This window comes from Mobula hypostoma, chromosome 18, assembly GCF_963921235.1.
Source record: "Mobula hypostoma chromosome 18, sMobHyp1.1, whole genome shotgun sequence".
Classification (NCBI taxonomy): Eukaryota; Metazoa; Chordata; class Chondrichthyes; order Myliobatiformes; family Myliobatidae; genus Mobula; species Mobula hypostoma.
The window spans coordinates 3,731,530-3,754,631 of record NC_086114.1 but is presented as its reverse complement, the minus strand read 5'-3'; the positions used below and the strand labels follow the sequence as shown (position 1 = coordinate 3,754,631).

General features: G+C 42.0%; 1 protein-coding gene across 6 annotated transcripts in view; it reads left to right on the top strand.

Moving 5' to 3' along the window:
* The window catches only part of LOC134358291 (cardiac-enriched FHL2-interacting protein), a 99,402-nt gene that overhangs the window by 46,173 nt on the left and 30,127 nt on the right, over positions 1 to 23,102 (top strand). The window contains exon 1 of one of the 6 annotated variants that reach the window (XM_063070330.1): positions 7,507 to 7,525. The exons of 4 other annotated variants lie outside the window; for them this stretch is intronic. The gene's annotated coding sequence lies outside the window, so the exon portion shown is untranslated. Of the gene's footprint in view, positions 1 to 7,506; positions 7,526 to 15,552; positions 16,025 to 23,102 lie in introns of those variants that run through there. One more of the 6 variants, XM_063070329.1, reaches the window with a different exon arrangement.

Here is a 23,102-nt window from a genome sequence, read left to right as displayed (position 1 = left end):
TAATCTGGGCAGGCCTTTCCTGCGCTGCTGGGGAACTGATCTGAATTCCTTTACAGATTAACAGTTGAGGGTCATTCCTCTGAAATGGGCAGTGAAGTAACCCACTATCGGTTAAACATTAGTGTGTGTATAAGTCTTCCTTAATTGGAATACTTTCAAATATCAGATTGTTCTAAATGATTAAACATTTTAAAGATTAGCTTTGTTGTTATATGTACAATGAAACACTGAAGCATACAGTGAAATGCGTCATTTGCATCAACGACCAACATACCCCATGCATGTGCTGAAGGCAGCCTGCAAGTGTGCCCATGCTTCTAGTGCCAAACATAGCATGCCCATAACTTACTAAACCTCACCCATACCTCTTTGAACTGTGAGAGAAACCCAGAGCACCTGTGTGGTCATGGGGAGAACGTCCAAGCTCCTTTTAGACAGCGGTGGAATTAAACTCGGATTGCTAGCGCTGCAAAGCGTTACGCATCTTCTGTCTCCCATTGTGCATCACTGGGTGTGACAATGGATCAGATCCAATTCGATGCCCTTTGTTAATCAAGCTGCTTCAGGATTTGACTTACCTGGCTCATTCACAACGTACACATGAACACCAACCAGCAACAACTTGGATTGCCTGCTGCCTTTGCGAAATGATAACGATGTTCACAAACTCGTCCTGTCTTACAGGTTTCTTTGTAATATTTCAAAAGTTGCCCTTGTACCTGTCTGCGTGTGATTCCATTTTTTTGCCATGTTTTTGCAGAAGAATTCTTAACACAACATTATCTTACAGAAAAATGCAGAACAAAGCCAATGTTCATTTTCAACCTTGATAATTGTGTAAAAACAATTAGATAGATTCAGCTGCAAAACCCAGCTGCTGGAAGAACTCAGCAGGTCAGGCAGCATCTGTGGAAGGAAATTACAGTTGATCTTTTGGGTCAATTGTTTGCTGCTCTCCCAACATCAGTCCTCATCAGAGGATCAGAGTTGGAGAGGGTCAGCAACTTCAGACTCCTCAGCGTTATAATTTTGGAGGACCTGTCCTGGCATGTACTATATGTGCCATTATGAAGAAAGCACAGCAGCACCTCCACTTCCTTAGGAGTTTGCAAAGACTTGGCACGATATCTAGAATGTTGACAAACTTGTGTATATTTGTAGTGGAGAGTGTATTGACTGGCTGCATCACAGCCTGGCATGGAAACACCAATGCCCTTGATCGGAAAATCCTACAAAAAGTAGTGGATATTGCCCAGTCCATCATGAGTAAAGCCCTCCCCACCATTGAGCACATCGACACAAAACATTGTCGCAGGAAAGCAGCATCCTTCATCATGCTCTCTTCCTAACAACACACACAAAATGCTGGAGGAGGTCAGAAGGCCAGGCAGGCCGAAATGTCGACTGTTTACTCATTTCCATTGATGCTGCCAGGCTTGCTGAGTTCCTCCAACATTTTGTGTGTGTAGCTTGGACTTCCAGCATCTTGTTCATGTTTTCTGCTCACTGCTACCATCAGGTAGGTACTACAGGAGCCTCAGGATTCACACCACCAGGTTCAGTTATTACCCTCAACCATCCGGCTCTTGAGCCAAAGGGAATATCTTCACTCAACTTCAATTGCCCATTACTGAAATGTTCCGACAATTAATGGGCTCTCTTTCAAGTACTCTTCATATCATGTTCTTGATATTTATTTTATTTATTATTTTATTATTAATCATTATTATTTCTTTCTTTTTATATTTGCACAGTTTGTTGTCTTTTGCATGTTTGTTGAATGCCCAAATTGGTGTGGTCTTTGACTGAATCTGTTATGGTTGTTATTCTGTTATGGATTTATTGAGTATGCCCACAGGAAAGTGAATCTCAGGGTTGTATATGGTGACATATATTTACTTTGAACTTCCAGAGAAATCAGTGGATTAGGAATTCCAGAGGTGAGGACAAGTAACTGAATCAATAACACTGTGTGTTGTATAGTCTGCCAGGATTGTATACTGAGGGGATTTCAGCATCAGCCTTGGTTAGTTGGTAAATGTTGCCTCTGAGCCTGAAAGTTGTAGATTCAAGCCTGGGTATAGAAATGTTTCAATACTGGATGTGCACGAAGGCACTGTCAAAGTCAAAGTAAGTAAAATTTAGTATCAAAGTTCGTATGTATATCTTACCATGCACCACCTTGCGATTCATTTCCTTGCATTTCCAGGAAAATAAATAAATGCAAAAAAATTATAGAAAACTATACATTGACTAACAAAGACTAACAAATAACTAATTTTCAAAAGTGTCAGGGTGGAACATAGCCTCCGTCACAGCAGAAAAAATTGATCAGCTGGTTGAGTAGTGTTGTAACAACAACCTTGCACTCAATGTCAGGAACTCCAAGGAATTAATTGTGGACTTCAGGAAGGGGAAATCGAGGGGACACATATCAGTTACAATCGAGTGATTAGCAGTGGAAAAGGTAAGCAGTTTCAAATTCCTGGTAGTCAACATCTCTGAAGACCTATCCTTGGCCCAACATATTGATTCAATTACAAAGAAGGCACGACAGTGTCTCTATTTCACTAGGATCTTGAGGAGAATTGGTATGTCAATAAACTCAGTCACAAATTTCGACAGATGTACCATGGAGAGCATTCTAATGGGCTGCATCATCATCTGGTATTGGAGGGGCCTCTGCACAGGACTGGAAAAAGCTGCAAAAAGTTGCAAACTCAACCAGCTCTATCATGGACACTACCTTCCCAGCATTAAGCACACCTTCAAAAGGCAATGCCTCAAAAAGGCAGCATCCATCATTAAGGATCCTCATCACCCAGGATATGCCCTCTTCTCATAGCTACCATCGAGGAGGAGGGATAGAAGCCTGAAGACACACACTCAGCATTTTAGGAACAGCATCTTACCTTCAGCCATCAGATTTGTGAACGGACCACCAACCCATGAACACTAGCTCACTAGTTTTGTTCCTCTTTTGCACTATATGTATGTGTGTGTATATATATATATACATACACAGTATATTGTAATTTATAGATTTTATTATCATGTGTTGCACTGTACTGCTACTGAAAAACAACAATTTTCACCACATATGCCAGTGATCTTAAACCTGATTCTGATTCTGAAATTGGTACAAAGTCAAGAATAAAGATTCTGTATGGAGGCATTGAGTGTTTAGAAAAGTATGGATGAATGATTATTGAAGCATACAGTATACTAAAAGGTCTTGATGGAATCAATGTGGAGAGGTCATTTCCTTTGGTGGCAGATTCTAGAATTAAGTGTTTACTATTTAAGGATAACAAAGAGATGGGGAGATTTTCTTTTCTTCCAGCAAGATGCACTTTTGGAATGGTCTTCCTCAAGGAGAGCTAGAAGTGAAGTCATTGAATACTTTTAAGGCAGTAGCTGTAAAATTCTGTGGTTGAAAAGGAAAACAATTTGATGTGGCAGTCAGATCAGTGTGCATTTTGAATTGCAGAACGGGTTTGAAGATCAAGCAGTCTACTTCTGATTCATGTGTTTGGATTAATAACAAGATGGGTAAGCTAATAGCAGAAATGGAAATTGACTCACACAATCATAGAGCACTACAGCACAGAAACAAGCCCTTTGGCCCATCTAGTCTTTGCTGAACTGTTATTCTGGCTAGTCCATCGACTTGCACCTTGACCACAGCCACCCATACTCCTCCCATCCTCCTCCCATCCATGTACCTATCAAACGTCTCCTAAATCTTGCAACTAAACCTGCATACACCATGTCTGCTAGCAGCCCGTTCCACGTTCTCACCACCTTCTGAGTGAAGAAGTTTCCCCTCGGGTGCTCCTTTAATATTTCACCTTTCACCTTTAACCTATAACTCTGTTGAAGTTCTAGTTTTACCCAACTTCAATGGAAAAACCCAGCCTGCATTTACCCTCATAATTTTGTACGCAATAACTGGGTCATCTAGTTATTAAGGCATGGTTGCAAAGGCTGGAAAATAAATATACTAGAACTGCTAACTCTGATAAAGAGATAAGTAAATGGGTAAGGGCAGGAGGAAGAGCAATCTCAGCTCAGCATCAGCAAGTTTCAAGATTGTTTCATGTCATTTCTTTCACACAATTTTAAAGGGGAGCAAATTAATTGTTACTCCAGCTCTGATACAGTGCAAAAAATACACAATAAGATAAAGTACACAATAATAATTTTAAAAGTTTAATAAACATAAATATACAAGATAGCTTATATACATGGACATTGATTATGTGTGCATAAAGTGATGCTAGGTAAGTGATGCTACATAAGGTGGCTGACAGGAAATGATAAAGTATTGGTGGTTGAGAACGAGGGGAAAGGCCCATTATTTGAGCTTGTAGTAGGCTCCCAAAAAGAGTGGTGAAGTATGGCAAAGTAGAAATTGGTAAAGTACAGGTGCACATTAGTCATAGTCATAGTCATAGTCATACTTTATTGATCCCAGGGGAAATTGGTTTTCGTTACAATTGCACCATAAATAATTAAATAGTAATAAATCCATAAATAGTTAAATAGTAAGACCATAAGACCATAAGACAAAGGAGCAGAAGTCAGTCATTCGGCCCATCGAGTCTGCTCCGTCATTTTATCATGAGCTGAACCATTCTCCCATTTAGTTCCACTCCCCCGCCTTTTCACCATAACCTTTAATGCTCTGGCTACTCAGATACCTATCAATCTCTGCCTTAAATACACCCAATAACTTGGCCTCCACTGCTGCCTGTAGCAACAAATTCCATAGATTCACCACCCTCTGGCTAAAAAAATTTCTTCTCATTTCTGTTCTGAATGGGCGCTCTTCAATCCTTAAGTCATGCCCTCTCGCACTAGACTCCCCCATCATGGGAAACGACTGGCTTGGCAGTTCTGCAATGCTTCGTGGAGAGCAGAGGACATGTCACAGCAAAGAAGGAGTCATGGTCATCCACTGCAACCAAGGAAGACTCCAGGTTGTGACAACTACTCGTACTACTGGACCCAAAATTCGAAGGTCAAGAGAGTGGAACTGCTCCAGTGCAACAGACTCTCCACTATAAAACAACTCCCACACAGGGCTCCTGTCATTGCTGGATCTATGGACAACCAACACATATACAGCACCTTGAGATTCATTTTGCTGCAGGCATTTACAGGAATTTTTTTAAATACTTTCAAATTTATGAAGAACTATACATACACAAAGACTGGCACACAGCCAATGTGCAAATGAAGGTGAATAGTGCAAATAAAACAATACTGAGGACCTGAGTTGTGAGATGTCATTGACAGTGTGTCTGTGGGCGGTAGAATCAGTTCAGAGTGGTGGTGACTTGACGCTGGTTCAGGAGCCTGATGATAATGTCTGTTCCCGAACATGGTGGTGTGGGACCTCCTGCCTGATGGCTGTAATGAAAAGGGAGTGTGGAATAATGCATGGAATATGGGATCAGTGCAGGGAGGAGCTCTTGATATTAAATATCAACCATGATGATATTGAACAGCAAGGGGCTGAGTGGCAACCTCATGTTTGGTTCACCAGGTTTATTTCCTGCATCTCATGAGCTAACCACCACCCAGATATTTTTAGACAGTAGCTGTGACTAATATCCCACCTTTTATTTTTAAGTAAATTGCTTTTCTCCTATACCAGTGAACTGAGAAATCAGAATCAGGCTGAATATCACCGACACATGCTGTGAAATTTGCAGTTATGTGGCAGCTGTACATTGCAATACGTAATGATAAAAACTGTAAATTACAGTAAGAAGTGTTATTTTTTCAAAGTTAAATATGTAGTGCAAAAAGGGGGAAAAAAAGTAGTGGGGTAGTGTTCATGGGTTCAATGTCCATTTAGGAATCGGATGGCAGAGGGGCAGAAGCTGTTCCTGAGCCTCTGAGTGTGTGCCTTCAGGCTTCTGTACCTCCTTCCTGATGAGAACAAGGCGTGACCTGGGTGATGGGGGTCCTTAATGATGGATGCTGCCTTTCTGAGTCATTGTTCCTTAAAAGTGTCCGGGATGCTGGGGAGGCTGGTGCCCATGATGGAGCTGACTAAGTTCACAGCTTTCTGCAGCTTATTTCGATCCAGTGCAGTGCCTCACCCCCCAATACCCGGCGGTGATGCAGCTAGTTAGAACACTCTCCACGGTACGTCTGTAGAAATCAGCGAGTGTACCAATGTTACGTAATCCATAAAACTGCAACTTTTCAATGTTGCTTCACCCTTTGAAGAAATCCATTCCAGTGATACAAACAGGATTTGCATTCACAAATAAAGCCAGAATCAAGTCTGTATCGTGAATTAAAAGCTCATATTTTTATATGCTCAGTAATCGATCAATAAACAATCTCTGTAGGTCACCTGATTATAGGAGGGATGAAGAAACGTTAGAGAGGCTGCAGAAGAACTTTAATAGGATGCTGTCCAGATCAGAGACCATGTCTTATGATTTGTGAAGGAGGTTGAGATGTGACTTGTACAAGATGATAAGACCAGAAGATAGAGATCATAAGATCACAGATAGAATGGACAGTCTGCACCTTTCTCCCAGGGTGGAAATGGCTAAAATGAGAGGGCATAAATTTAAGGTGATTGGTAAAAAGCTTTGGGGGGAATATCAAAGGTAGGTTTTTAACACAGAGGGTGGTGGATGTGTGGAACATACTGCCAGGGGTGGTGGTAAAGGCAAATATGCTAGGATCATTTCAGAGACTCTCAGATAGGCGACTGGATGTTACAAAATTGGAGGGCTATATGGAAGGGAAGGGTTAAATTGATCTTAGAGCAGGTTAAAAGATTGACACAACATCATGGGCTAATGGATCTGCACTGTGCTATAACGTTTTACGTGTACAGCCTCTGACAAGAAAGTGAATTTTAATATTGACTTCCCAATTGGATCGGATTATACGAGGGGTGATTGATAAGTTTGTGGCCCAAGGTAGAAGGAGTCAATTTTAGGAAACTTAGCATGTTCATTTTTCAACATAGTCCCTTCCTACATGTACACACTTAGCCCAGAGGTTGTGGAGCATACAGATCCCTCCTTGTAGAAGTGGTCTACAGCAGGGGTGATTGATAAGGTAGAAGGAGATGAGTTATACAGCTCTTGTTACATGCACGTGCAGTTCAACTCTTTGAGCAAAAATGCAGAAAGTTTGAAGTTAATAATTCATCTGCTGCTACCTTAGGCCACAAAATTATCAATCACCCCTGCTGTGGACCACCGCTGGAGGTCCAAAGAGCCGACTTCTACAAAGAAGGGATCCGTATGCTCCACGACCCCTGGACTAAGTGTGTAAATGTAGAAAAATAAATGTGCTAGGTTTTCTGAAATTGACTCTTTCTACCTTAGGCCACGAACTTATCAATCACCCCTCGTATGTGTTTAAGGAAAGTATAGGAGAGATGTCAGAGTTACGTTTTTTGCACACAGAGTGCTGGGTGCTTGGAACACCCTGCCAGGGGTGGAGGTAGAGGCGGATACGGTAGGGACATTTAAGAAACTCTCAGGTAAGCACACGGATGATGGAAAATAAAGGGCTATGAGGGAGGGAAGGGTTAACTCGATCTTGGAGTAGTTTAATGGTCGTCACGTCATCGTGTGATGAAGGGTTAACTGGATCTTGGCGTAGGTTTAATGGTTGCCACATCATCGTGTGTCGAAGGGCCTGTACATGTTGTAATGTTCTATGTTCTATGCTCTAATTGCAAAGTGTTGTTTGTTGAAATTCCATTTCTGGAATCTTGGAAGACAACCAATTCAATGTCCCCTTTTAGAACTATGCTTGTAGAAGCTTTACAGTGGGTTTTATATTCCTCGCTCATAATTTGTTCTCCTCCTCTATCATCCACTGGTTGTCATCTAAAATTCTTCCAGTCCCCAGTCCTCCTTCTGAAGTCTGCGACGTTTTGAGCCCTTTTCTTTCAATCTAACCACAGATGGGTCTCTTTTCTCATAGGCTCCTTATATCCCAGTGGAGTGTATATTCACTGAGAATTATGAAATATTTCATCCTGGGGAAGATCAAAGGCTGAGGCTCCAGTTTATAACAGGATGACATGCAAGTTTGTGAAGCATTTCATATTTTTAGGAGGGGGATGAGGAGCCAAAGAACCTAATTCTGCTCCTATGTCTTACGGTCTTCCGAGCCCCTGTACCTGCCGGGCTTCAATTCAAAACTTTTCATCCCTGGCCACTGTCCAACCTCAGTCTGATTGGTCCTGGATCAAATTATCCAGATAATATTCTCCCTTTCTCATACATCATAATGTTTGTACCATGTACCAACGTGGTGGGAATTAAAAGCTTATATTTTTATATGGTCAGCAATTAATCCTGTCCATGTCACCAACATGGATTGCTTTGGGTGATGAAGCAATGTGAATTCTCAGTCGCTGTATGCTGGAAGGTTTATGCAACTTGGAAACATTGGGCTTTGCTGAGCGATATCATAGAGCTTCAGTCCTATGTGAAAGAAAAGCAAATTGCTATATTGCTCTAGCTCCTATTTCAGTGCTTAGTTTTGAAACTAAATGAGGCAGCAGTCGAGTGAGATTATGCCTGATGGGAAAGGTTCAGTCTTTCCTGGGGGCAATAAGAGACCCAACCAAGTCTCTCCATGAAAGGTGCCAATTCAACTGCCAGACCCCAGCAACAAATAGACAAGCACATGGAATCCACCATGGGACCATGTTGTTGACGATCACTGTAAAACACACCTCAGCATCTCATGGCAGAATTCACACCAAATTTAACGACATCAGAATCAGAATCAAGACCAAGTTCAAGTTCCAGTTTATTGTGATTCCACCATGCATGTATACTGACAAACAACTCAATGTTTCTCCAGATCAAGGTGCACAACACAATACTTATAACTCACAAACGACATATAAAGTAATATCATCACAAATAAACTAACAAATAATAAGGTGCATTTACAACATAAGTTAAAAAGTAAATACTGTTTTGCTCTTGGCACTCCAAACTTGATGAGACCTGGGTGGAGGCAGAGAATTCAGTAGTCTCACGGCCTGGGGGAAGAAGTTGTTTCCCATCTTAACAGTCCTTGTCCTGATGTTACGATACCTCCTGCCTGCTGGTAGGGGGTCAAAGAGATTGACGTATGGATGGGAGGAATCCTTGACAATGCTAAGGGGCTGCGTACACAGCACTGCTGATAAATATCTCAGATGGGTGGATAAGAGGCCCCAGTGATCCTCTCATCAGGGTCACTGACATGTTTCATAAAATTTGTTGTTTTGCAGCAGCAGTACAGTGCAATACATTAAAATTACAATAAGAATATATTAAAAGGTAACGAAATAGTGCAAAACGAGATCTAAATCTTGAAGTAGTCTTGACCATTCAAAAATCTGATGACAGAGGAAAGAAAAACACTTTTCTTACGTCCTCAGGCTCCTGTACTTCCTCCCCGAGAAAAGAGAACACGTCCTGGATAGAGAGGATCCTTCATGATGGGTGTTACCTTCTTGGGGCATCACCATTTGAAGGTATCCTCAATGGTGGAGAGGGTTATGCCAAGTTCAAGTTTATTGTCATCTGATGGTACATATATACAACCAAACAAAACAACATTCCTCCAGACCACAGTGCATCCACCAAACATCAAACACAGCACAAAATAATAAAATATTACCAGAAATAATAAAATATGGAGTTGGCTGAGTCTACAATCCTCTGCAGTCTCTTTTGATCCCGTGCTTTGGAGCCTCCATAGCAGATGGTGATGCGGCCAGTAGAAAGGCTGCATTGCCAGAATACTGGAGCTACTCTGCTGAAAGCCAACATACAAGCTTAGCACAAACGAAGGTGTATTGCCCTTGTTGAGGTATCGTAATATTGACCAGACAGTCAACCAAACTCCACTCAAAAACAACATGAGAGTCAGGGTGTAACATCCAAGCTCCTTGGGTTTATTGCAGACTCAGTGGCATGACATCATGAATAAGGAGTCAAACTGAAAACAACAAAATACAGTGCAATTACCACGTTGTTCCACTCACACAAGTAAATATACACAGATAAGTAAAAACTCAGTTAAGTTTCCTGCAGTTAAGTATTATAGGATTCCAACAAGTATGTACAACAGAAAAGTAATATGTGTAAACCATTAGCATCTAAGTTAGTGTCTAATAAACTCAAAAATATCAATCTATTTCAGCCAAATCTTATTCATACCTTTAGATTAACCTACAAGCAAAGCTGCTGCTGAGAAAACAACACAATGGCTTTGGATAGAAGCTTATTTAGCTCCCAACATAAACCTCTGGCCTTCTGCCAGCTAATATGCTTTCCTACTTACTATTTCCTGACTGCTCAGGAAGTGACCTAATATAGATCTGAAACTGCTCATTTCAAAGTAACAGCTGAATGTGCTTTTATCACATAGGGAAAAAACAAACCTAAGTCAATTGCCCGAACAGGCAGGGGGTGTTTAATAGATGTTTGAGGGAGGAGCTGTTGATTGATGCTGCTGACTGATAAAGCTCCATTAACCTAAAACATTGACTGTTCTATGCATGCTGTCTGATCTGTTGAATTGTTTCAGTATTTTGTTTTTGTTGGGATGTTCTGATTATGATTTACTCTTAACCAACATCAGCAGAACATGTCTAATTACTCACATATCCAATTAATTATTCATTTATTGCAACACCTGTGGAATCTTGCTGTGCACACATTGATTGATACTTTTCCCTCTATATCACATCAGTGTTTACACATGACAAGCACTTACTAGCTGTGAGTGGTTTGTGAGCTCTGAGAGGTTCTGTAGAAATCTAAACCTGTTTGTTCTTCAATAACTATTTATAACACTCTGGCTGGTTCAGCAGATGAAACCATGACAACGGCCAGCTCATTCCTCTTCTGACTGTGACTATGTGAGCACAGAGCAGGGAACCAAAGGTTTACAGTCTTCAGTTGTTCTATGTTTGGTGATTCAAGCCTTTCCTCAGGATGGTAACCAGCTTTGAATGACTACTATCACCACTGAGGAACCATTCATGGGCACAGGATTATCAATGGGAAATTAACACTATGAACCAAAATGTCAGTTAGCGTCAGCTTTTGCATCAGGTGAGACCAACAACAGCAGATTATTCACCCTTTCATTTCAGTCTGGAAGAAGGGTCTTGGCCAGAAACATTGTTTATTCGTATCCATAGATGTGCCTGGCCTGCAGAGTTCCTCCAGCATTTTGTGTGTGTTGCTCTGGGTTTCCAGCAATCTGCAGACTTTCTCATGTTTAAGATGATTTTCGTATTCACTTTCTGACCACAATGGCAATGCCAGCATTTATCAGTCATCCCTGATTTCCTGAACGACGTGCCACAGAAGCGTAGTAGCTAGCGTAATGCTATTACAGCTCAGGAATCTGGAGTCTAGAGTTCATTTCTGGTGTCCTCTTTGAGGAGTCTGTACTTACTGCCTTTGGAATATGTGGGATTTCCCCGGGTGCTCTGGTTTCCTCCCACGGTCCAAAGACATACTGGTTAGACGTCATTGTAAGTTGTCCCGTGATTGGGCTGGAGTTAAATCAGGGTTGCTGGGAGATGCAGCTTGAAGGGCCAGAAAGGCCTGTTCCATTCTGTCTCTAAATAAATAAATCAGTAAACTAAAGAAGGAGCTTAGTCATGGGTGGATATGAAGTCACCTGCAGGCAGACTGCAGATTCCTTTCCCCGAGCCAGATGAGATTTTATAACCATTCTGAGAGTTTATGAGCAGCATTTTGTGCATATTACTCTGGATTTAATTAATTCCACATTATTATTATTATTATTATTATTACTATTATTGAGATACAATGTGGAACGGGTCCTTCCAGCTCTTTGAGGTGCACCGCCAAGCAACCCACCTATTCAACCCTAGCCTAATCACGGACAATTTACAATGACCAAATAACCGACTAACCTGTACATCGTTGGATTGTGTTAGGAGACTGGAGCACCCAGAGGAAACACACCTATTCCATCAGGAGGAAAGACAGACTCCTTGTAGATGACGTTGGCATTGAACTCTGAATTCCTATTGCTTGAGTTTAACAGACACACAAAATGCTGGAGGAACGCAGCTGGTCAGACAGCAGCTATGGAGAGGAATAAACAGTTGATGTTTTAGGCAGAGATCCTTCATCAGGACCACAGTTCGTCCAGCATTTTGTGCGTATTGCTCTCTATTTCCAGCATCTGCAGTAGCTCTTGTGTTTGTTGCTTGAGTTTAAATTTGACAGCTCTCCTGGCAGGAGTTTCTGGATCCATGGTGCCATCCTTTGGGTGCTGATCTGGCTGAGGCCCCCCATTGGTCGGGTCAAGCGAGGATATTCCATTCCAGTCTATGCAACGTGGAAGCCAGGGTTAGTACAAGATGGAGAGCAAGCTGTTGCCCATGTACAAGCTCCACTTCTCCACACAGCTGAAGAATCCAAAGGAACAGCAGAGACCGACACAGTTTGGCACCAGCAGCATCTCAGGAGTTACCAGTCACCACTGACTAAATGAAGGACTTCCTTAGAGACTCCAGCTGCAGGTTTTCCCTCAGAGTTTACTGCTGAAGCCTTCTTGTGAGAGGGTCTAGATGCAAGGCAGCGGAGGCTTGAAGTCAGAGTTTTCTTTCTCCTAGGTGAGCTGCCAACCATGGCTGAGTAGCCCCATCTACCCGAAGCAATCAGCTTTAAAGTACTAGTAACATACCTTTGTCCCTTCTCCTGTCAGTAGGAATGGTTCCGCCGGGTGTAGTAGCTAAATCATAGGTGAAGGCCAGGAGTAGCAGTTGGTTGTCAGAGGCTATTTGAGGTACACACCACGGAGATGAGATGGGTTGGGATGGGATGGGATGAGATGCGACGGTATATGATGGGATGGGATGGGGATGAGATGGGATGAGATGGTTGGGATGGAATGGGATGAGATGAGATAGAAACATAGCAACATAGAAAATAGGTGCAGGAGTAGGCCATTCGGCCCTTCGAGCCTGCACCGCCATTCCGTATGATCATGGCTGATCATCCAACTCAGAACTGTGTACCTGCTTTCTGATCCCTGAGATGAGAAGTTTGGATAGTACATGAAGGGGAGGCGTATGGAGGGCAGTTTGATCGGACTAGACAGAATAACAGTTCAGCATAGACTAGACGGGCAGAAGGGTCTATTTCTGTGCTGTAGTGCTCTATGACTCTATTTAAAAGGAACTTGGATGAGTGCTGAAGAATTGTAATCTGTAGAGAAATGACCCAGTGTTGGTATTAGTTGCTTTGCTCATTATAAACCAGTATCAAGTCAATGGAATGAGTGACTTACCGTATAGGATTGTGAGTTTGTGATGTCTAAATGGCTGTAGTAACCAAAGGGAAATAATTCAGTAAACTGAATCCTGCTATTGTTTGTTAATAATTAGTTGTTCAACATATTTCAATTTAAGCTATAAAAGTTGAAGTTCAGGTTTACTATCATCTAACTGTACAACTAAACAAAATACCATTCCTCCAGACCACAGAGCACCCGCAAAACATTTATCACAAACAGAACATAAAGCAAAATATTACCACAAATAAATTAATAATATATAGTTCAAAATGCAAGTAGTGCACAATACAGATAGACAGTAAACAGTCCAGTAAAAAGTAAACAGTTCTTTGGCCTGGTGACAAGACCTTGGTGGAGGCAGGGTATTCATCTCATTAGCCTCACAGCCTGAGGGAAGGTGGAACCCAGTCTGGCTATTTTTGTACCTCTTTCTGGCCGATAGAGGGTCAAAGGTATTGTGGGATGGCTGCTAGGAATTCCCAACAATGCTTCAGGGCCTTCTTCTGCAACACTCCTGGTAAATGTCACAAGGAGGGGTTGAAACAGATGTAAAACTGCAGAACTTTTCACATTCTCAGAACCTCCCTAAACAATGCACTCCCCATAGAGGTGTGGCCACAGAGTAATGCAGAAAGCATTCAGAAAGATTCCAAATGATGCTTGTAATTGGACAAGTCAGTGACATGAAATAAGTTGTTTAACAACTTGGTTGGTTACACCCTGATTTAAATGCAATACCTGTGCATTAAATCATCAGCTTAAGGAATGAGTCAGCTAATTGACCAGCATCCAGAGAAATCATCAAGGAGGTAGGTCATTAGGAAATGTCTAGAACAAAGGCAGTCCTTTATGTATTAATATTCAGAGAAATAGGGAAAGAGAACAGGCAGCTCTCTGGAATAAACTCCTGGGATAATCTTGAATGGCCGGATGGCACTTTGACATCAAAGTTTGTGGATAGTGTAGAAGGTTTTTGTAGGTTACAATCAGACATTGACAGGATGCAGAGTTGGGCTGGGAGGTGGCAGATGGAGTTCAACCCAGAAAAGTGTAAAGTGATTCACTTTGGAAGGTTGAACCTGAAGGCAGAGTACAGGGTTAATAGCATTTTTCTTAGTAGTGTGGAGGACAGAGGGATCTTGGTGCCCACGTACATGCATCTCTCAAAGTTGCCGCACAAGTTAATAGGATGGCATATGGTGTGTTGACATCATTAGTCGGGGGATTGAGCGTTAAGAGCCACAAGGTAATGTTTCAGCTCTATAAAACTCTGGTTAGACCACACTTAGAACATTATGTTCAGTTCTGGCTGCCTTATTAAAGGTTAAAAGTTTCAAAGGTTCATTTATTATCAAAGCATGTATCCTTATACAACTCTGAAATTTGTCTTTTCCAGACAGCCACAAAACGACGAAAGAACATGAAAGTCATTAAGAGAGAAACATCAAATGCATCCCCTCTGTACAAAAAAAGGCATCCCAATTAACACCACCTCCCCAACACAAAACAGAACAAGAACACCGACCCCAAAAATCTACCTCTCCACCTGCACAAAACCCTAACAGAACCTCAACCCTAAACACCCTCCCCTCACACAATAAAATGCAAAAGGAACGGGTGATGAGAAAAACACAGAATATAAAAAGCACAAGTCTGAAAAAGTCCACAGTCATAAAGGCAGAAGCATGATACCATCATATGATATCACTGACATTATTCAAAAGAGAGGGACACTGCTTGAGACTGAGAGGCTTACCCACTGGCCGCAGCGAGACGCACAGACACACACAGACACACACTCACACACACACATACACACACTCACACACACACACACTCACACACACACACACACACACACACACACACATACACACACACATACACACACACACACACTCACACACACACACACTCACACACACTCACACACACACACACTCACACACACACACACATACACACTCACACACACACACATACACACACACATACACACACACACACACACTCACACACACACACACACACACATACACACTCACACACACACACATACACACTCACACACACACACACTCACACACACACACACACACACACACATACACACTCACACACACACACATACACACACACATACACACATATACACACACACATACACACACTCACACACACACACATACACACACACATACACACTCACACACACACATATACACACACACACACACATGCACACATATATACAGACACACATGCACACATATACACACACACGCACACATACACACACACGCACACATACATACACACACATACACACACATACATATTCACACTCACACATATACACACACACTTACACAGATGTACACACTCGCATACACACACTCACACACATACACACACACACACACACACACACACACACACACACACTCCTTCTCTGGTGAAAAACAGATGTAAAAGAAGTAAAAAAGCTATTTTTGTTTGCTATCTGGAAGCTGTTGACCGAAAGAGCATTGTACACTGGCATCATTTTGATTATAGGAAGGATATGGAAGTTTTAGAGAGGGTGCAGAGGAGATTTACCAGGATGCTGCCTGGATTCGAGAGCCTGTCTTATGCGGAAAGTTTGGGCAAGCTGAGACTTTTCGCTATGGAGCAAAGAAGGGTGAGTAGCGACTTGATAGCGATGTACAAGAGGCATAGATCAAGTGGATAGCCAGATTTTTTCCCCAGGGTAGAAATAGCTAATACCAGGGGCATAATTTTAAGGTGATTGGAGGAAAGTATAGGGAGAATATCCAAGGTAGGTTTTTTTCACACAGAAAGAAGTGGGTGAATGTCACGCCCTGTCACAGTGGTGGGAGAGGAAGGTACATTAGCAGCAATTAAGAGACTCTTAGACAGACATGTGGATGATAGAGAAATGAAGAGCTGTGTGGGAGAAAGGGGTTAGATTGATCTTGGAGTAAGTTAAAAGTCAGCACAACATATTGGCCGAAGGGCCTGAACGGTGTTGTAATGCTCTATCTTCTATGTTAACAAATTACTTCCATTCTGAAAATGCTCTGAAAATATTATGCTTAGTTACAAATCAAAGCAACTGTTTATGTCATAACAATCTGTAATATTACATAGTTTATTCACCAGACTGTTTGCTAATTGTATATTTGTAGAATATACTATCCTTGTAAATATAGGTTAACCACAAGGAATTCTGCAGATGCTGGAAATTCAGAGTAGCACACACAAACGGCTGCAGGAATTCAGCAGGTCAGCCAACATCTGTGGAAATTACTATGCCGTCAGCTTTTTGGGCTGAGACCCTTCACGAGGTGATTCCTGATGAATGGTCTCGGCCTGAAACGTTAACTCTTTATTCCTTTCCATCCATGTTGCCTGGCCTGCGGAGTTCTTCCAGCATTTTGTGTGATGTACTTTAAAATGTCCTTTTTATAATATTCTATTTTCTACTTCACTCGTCAATATATTCCAGTCTTTATTTAGCATGCTGTATGAAGTTAAGAATAGAATTATAAATTCCCTGTTTCCTGCATGTGAGGGTATGATTGGCTATTCAGCCATTTTGATGTCACCGCAGCAGCTGGATGCGATTAGTCCCTTTGAGGTGATGCCTGCCAATAGAAGGATAGCAGTAGGAGCAAAGTTGCAAAGTTCTTTGTCATCGAGGTTGCTGGATATTTTTGGTGGGTGGTGAGCTTTCATCAAGGTCATTGGAAGTACTGGAACTTCAGCATTGACCCAACCACTGGGAGGTTTTAAATGAAGATTCTTATCACAGCCCTCCAAGAGAACCATAACCTTGTCATAGGATTTGGAGGCTTGCGTGCGTCAATGACCCGGATGGCTATGTTGGATGGAGTCAGGGCCTTGTGCTTTGGCTCTTGGGAAGGTCACCCATGCCGAATAGGTCAAAGGACAGAGGTCAGACTTAGAGTGGTCCACTGGTCCTCCAGATTCGGGGATTCAGCTCGGGGCTAAGAACCCTGACTGGTAGAGCAAAATTGTTAAGAAAACAGCAGTGAAGAGTCCTCCTATATCTGAGTGCAGCAGTATCCCTGAGTCTCCACCCGGGACTTGCATGACTGACAGTAGTGAAAACTGAGAGGAAACTCAATGAAGGGCCAAAGACGTCATGGTGCTGTACCGTAGAGGCAGAACTGAGGATCCTGAACCCCACCTGGGGCACAATAGAGAAGTTGGCCAAGGACAGCCAGAGATGGAGGGCCTCCATCGCTGCCCTAAATGCCAGCAGCCTAACGGACAGTAACTTATCACAGCACAACTTGCTGGTGCATGTTGCATCAGGTCAAAGATTTTCTGGGTCCTTTATGAGAGGAACAAACTTAAAGTTCAAAGTAAAGATCTTGTCAAAGTACGCATACACACAGTGGCCGCATTAGGTTAAAGTGGCCACTTTGTGTACGTTCATGGTCTTCTGAAACTGTAGCCCGTCCGCTTCAACGCCTGACATGTTGTGTGTTCATAGATGCTGTTCTGCACACCACTGTTTGTAATGCATGGTGATTTGAGTTACTGTTGCCTGCCTGCCAGCTTGAACCAGTCCGTCCATTCACCTCTGACCTTTCTCATCAACAAGGCATTTTTGCCCACAGAACTGCCGCTCACTGGATGGGTTTTTTTTTGTTTTGTTCTTTTTGCTCCATTCTCTGTAAACTTTAGAGACTGTAGTAAGTGAAAATTCCAAGAGATCAACAGTTTCTGAGGTACTCAAACCACCCCGTCTGGCGCCAACAATCATTCCACAGTCAACGTCACTTAGATCACATTTCTTCCCCATTCTGATTGTTTGGCCTGAACAACAGCTGAACCTCTTGACCATGTCTGCATGCTTTTATGCCTTGTGTTGCTGCCACATGATTGGCTGATTAGATATTTGCATTAACGAGTGGGTGTACAGGTGTAACTATTAAAAAGGCCACTGAATGTATGTCAGCTTTCAGATTCATTTCTTTGCATGTATTTACATGAAAATAAAGGAATACAATAGAATTTATGAAAAACTATAGATAAGCAAAGAAGAATTGTTTACCCTGGAGCATCAGAGGCTAAGCGGAGTCCTGATAGAATTTTATGACATTATGAGAGATAAAGACAGAGTGGACAAATTCTTTTCCTGGAGATATGTATTTAAGGGGAGAAAAGGAAAGTTTCTTTTAACACAGGGAGAGGTAGGTGCCTGCAGTGAGCTGTCCGGGGTGGTTGTGGAAACAGATTCAATAGTGGAATTTGAGAGGCAGTATCAAAGCGATTAGCAGGGCGCTATTACAGTTTGGGGCATCAGAGTTTGTGGTTCATTTCCAGCATCCTCTGTAAGGGGTCTGCGTGTGCCCTCCCTGTGGAAAGCTTGGGTTTTCTCCAAGTGTTCCAGTTTCCTCCCACAGTGCAAAGCCATACTGGTTGGGTACGGTGAGGTTAGGGTTAAATTACGGTTGCTTGGAATTTCTGATCAGTGCAGCTTGAAAGGCTGGAAGGGACTATGTACATTTTACAGTAGCATTATGGTTAGTGCAATGCTATTGTATGATATTTATTCGTATATTAATGTGCAAAAGTCTCAGGCACATATATATAGCTCAATGCCAAAGACTTTTACACGTGCTGTAGTAATTTTTTCTATTGCACTGTAATGCAGCTGCAAAAAAAACCAAAGTTCATGTCATATGTGAGTGGTGATAAACCTGATTCTGATATGGGCCCCTGTTGTGCACTGAGAGTGGGAAGGGGGCAGGGAGAGGAGATCGTGTTTAGGGGAAGGGGAAGGGAGAGGGGAGGGAGCAGGAAGCACCAGAGAGACGTTCTGTAACGATCAATAAACCAATTGTTTGCAATCAAATGACCTTGGCTGGTGTCTCAGGGCGGGTTGTGTCTGTACCTGTGTCACCCTCCACTCCTGGCACTCCTTCTCTGCCACCTGCCCCACACCCCTCCCCATTCCCAAAATCCTTTGCTCCTGCCAGGTTTACAAACTTGCTCTCTGCTCCATGTTGACAGTACCGTACTGTGCAAAAGTCTTAGGCACCCTTGCTATATATATTTGCCCAAGAGTTTGGCACAGTACCATATATTTGTCTTTCTTATTTTAAATTATAGTTTTTTTATGTATTGCACTGTACAGTTCTTGCAAAACAACAAATTTCACAACATATGTCAGTGATATTCAACCTGATTCTGATTCAGATTCTGACATGAAGTTAAGTGAACATGCCTTTAACGTGCATGTAATTCAAAGGCTTAATTTGTTAAACCAGACCAAAGTTTTTCAATGAGGTTGACAAGGTATCCTGTTTATATCCATTGCTCATCAAAAGATATCAAGTTCCCAACACATTTCATTCTAGTGAAGGTGGTTCATCAGTGGGGGATTATGTCCTGTTGGATTCCTTTATAAGTCAGTTAGCTGACACCTTGGCCACAGCAGAAAGCCACCCCAAAGGTGCACTTGGCATCTCTGAAAGCAAATTTAACAGTTTCCTTTCCATTATTGAGGTCATAACATTTAGAACATAGAAACTACAGAACAGTACAGGCCATTTATCTTTGCCACCTATTACCTCCCAACATTGTTTCATTCCCCGCCCCACCACCCACCACGTTCCCCTCGCCTGATCTCCCCTACCACCAAGTAACTTGTGCTCCTTCCCCTCCCCCCACCTCCTTACTCTAACTTCTCCCGGTGCTCGCATGGAGTGTGTGAAAGGGTCTAATTTCTGTGTTATGCATTTTGCACATATTTGTGAACTCTTCAGCTAAACATTCACCGGAGCTCAGATCAGACACTGCTAAGTTTGTAAATTACAAGTGCATACTTATCTTTATTGGAGTTTGATCTTTCAGGCAGATAACCTGATATGGTTTCTTCAAGGTTCAAAGTAAGTTTATTATCAAAGTATATGCGTGTTAGCATATGCTACCCTGATTTGTTTTCTCACAGGCATACTCAGTAAATCCAATAACTGTAACAGAATCAATGAAAGATCACAGGCAACCAGTGTAAATGAGACAACAAATTGTACAAATACAAAAGGAAAAAAAGAAATAATAACAATAATAAATAAATAAGCAATAAATATCAAGAACATGAAATGAAGATTGCTTGAAGGTGAGTCCATAGGTTGTGGGAATAGTTTAGTAATGGGGTGAGTGAACTTGAGTGAAGTTAGCTCCTTTGGTTCAGGAGCCTGATGGTTGATGGGTAATAATCGTTCCTGAACCTGGTGGTGTGAGTCCTGAGGCTTCTTCCCGATGGCAGCAGTGAGAAGAGAGCGTGAACAGGATGGTGGTGGTCCTTAATGATGGATGCTGCTTTCCTGTGACAGCGCTTCATAGAGATTGGCACAGTGGTGGGGAAGGCTTTACCTGTGATGGACTGGGCCAATTATCCATTACTCTTTGTAGGATTTTCCATTCGGGGCATTGGTGTGTCCATGCCAGGCTGTGATGTCACTCGTCAATATACTCTAGGCATCTACAGACTTACTAACAGAGCATTTAACTCCCAAAAACTACTATGTGGCTTATATCATGACACAGGACTAGCCAGAAAATAAAGCCATTAATATACAAGAATTATATCCAACCAAATCTAGGTATAAAACCCACTGATGAATTTCCTATCTCAGAACATTATTTCTAATTTTACAGTTACTTGAAAACTCTGAGGTCCTTATCTATGAAAAGATGTGCTGGCATTGGAGAGTGTGCAAAGGATGTTGATGAGAATGATCCCAGGAATGAATGTGCTGTTAGTTCCAACATTACGAGACCTGCTCATCACCGGAGTGAAGAAAGGAGCTGAAAAAATGACTGCTAACTCTACCCCCCCGGGCATCACCTATTCACCAAATTGCCATCATGGACATCTTACAAGTCCATCACCACCAGGACCACACATCATCTCTGTAGCTATCCGGCTTCTCAACAAAACTCACTCAGGTGTAATACCCTGACTGTCCCTGCGCAACATCCGTGAAATGGTCTCCCTGCTCTTCTTGTTGTGTTGATAGTTATTGAGGCTGTTCACCTTTATATAAGTTTGATTATTGACATTTTACATGTGACCATTCTGCTAATTGCTGATTATTCATGGATGTTTGCACTATTGTCCTGTAAATTGTTGGTTGTTATTGAGTTGTCTGTTATAGTATTGTCCTGTGTTTTATGCTTGGCACCGAACCGCAATTAATTCTGGTCTGTTTCACACACTGGCAATAAAGTGATCCTGATTCTGATTCTGTTTCTGAAAAGATTCATATGTAAGGAGTGTTTGATGGATCTAGATCTGTATTAACAGGAGTTAAGAAGAATGAGGGGGATCTCATTGAAACTTACCGAATATTGAAAGGTCTGGATAGATTGGATGCAAGGACATCCCTTTAGAACAGAGATGAGGAAGAATTTCTTTATCCAGAGGATGGAGCATCTGTGGAATTCATTGCCACAGTCGGCTGTGAAGGCCAAGTCATTGGGTGCATTTAAAGTGGTGATTGATAGGTTCTTGATCAGTAAGGGTGTCAAAGGTTATGGGGAGAAGGTAGCAGAATGGGGTTGAGAGGGTTAATAAATCAACCATGACATAATGGAAGAGAAAATTTGGTGGGCCAAATGGCCTAATCCTGCTCCTATATCTTATGGTCTTATATGACCTTACCTCTATTTGTCCCAGGTATTAGCTACCCTCTGAACCTTTAGGTTCTATACTCTGGAACTGCCTCTCTAAGCGTCTCTTGATATCTTTTCCACTGAGACTCTGCTTGAGACCTACCTGTTTGACAAAGCCATCAGCCACCTGCCTTCATGTGGCACTGTCTGTATGTCTCTTTGGTTCTACTGCTATGATACAACAATTCACATTTTAATGGGGGCCGAGGAGACTGCAGAACAAAAAACAAACTGTTGGAGGAACTTAATAAGTTAATATGGATTTATGAACATTTAGAGAGGGATAATATGATTAGGAATAGTCAACATAACTTTGTGGAGGGCAGGTTGTGCCTTACAAGCCTGACTGAATTTTTTGAGGATGTGACTAAACACATTGATGATGGTAGAGCAGAAGATGTAGTGTATATGGATTTCAGCAAGGCATTTGGCAAGGCTTATTGAGAAAGTAAGGAGGCATGGAATCCAAGGGGACATTGCTTTGTTGATCCAGAATTGGCTTGCCCACAGAAGCCAAAGAGCGGTTGTAGACGAGTAATATTCTGCATGGAAGTTAGACACCAGTGGTGTGCCTCAGGGATCTGTTCTGGGACCCTTACTCTTCATGATTTTTATAAATGACCTGGATGAGGAAGTGGAGGGATGGGTTAGTAAATTTGCTGATGACACAAAGGTTGGAGGTGTTGTGGATAATGTGGAGGGCTATCAGAGGTTACGACGGGACATTGATAGGATGCAAAACTGGGCTGAGAAGTGGCAGATGGAGTTCAATCCAGATACAGTGGTATGCAAAAGTTTGGGTAACCTGGTCAAAATTTCTATTGCTGTGAATAGTTAAGTGAGTAGAAGATGAACTGATCTCCAAAAGTCATAAAGTTAAAGAAGAAACATTCTTTTCAACATTTTAAGCAAGGTTAGTGTATTATTTTTGTTTTGTACAATTTTAGAGTGAAGAAAAGGAAAGGAGCACCATGCAAAAGTTTGGGCACCCCAAGAGATTTGAGCTCTCAGATAACTTTTACCAAGGGCTCAGACCTTAATTA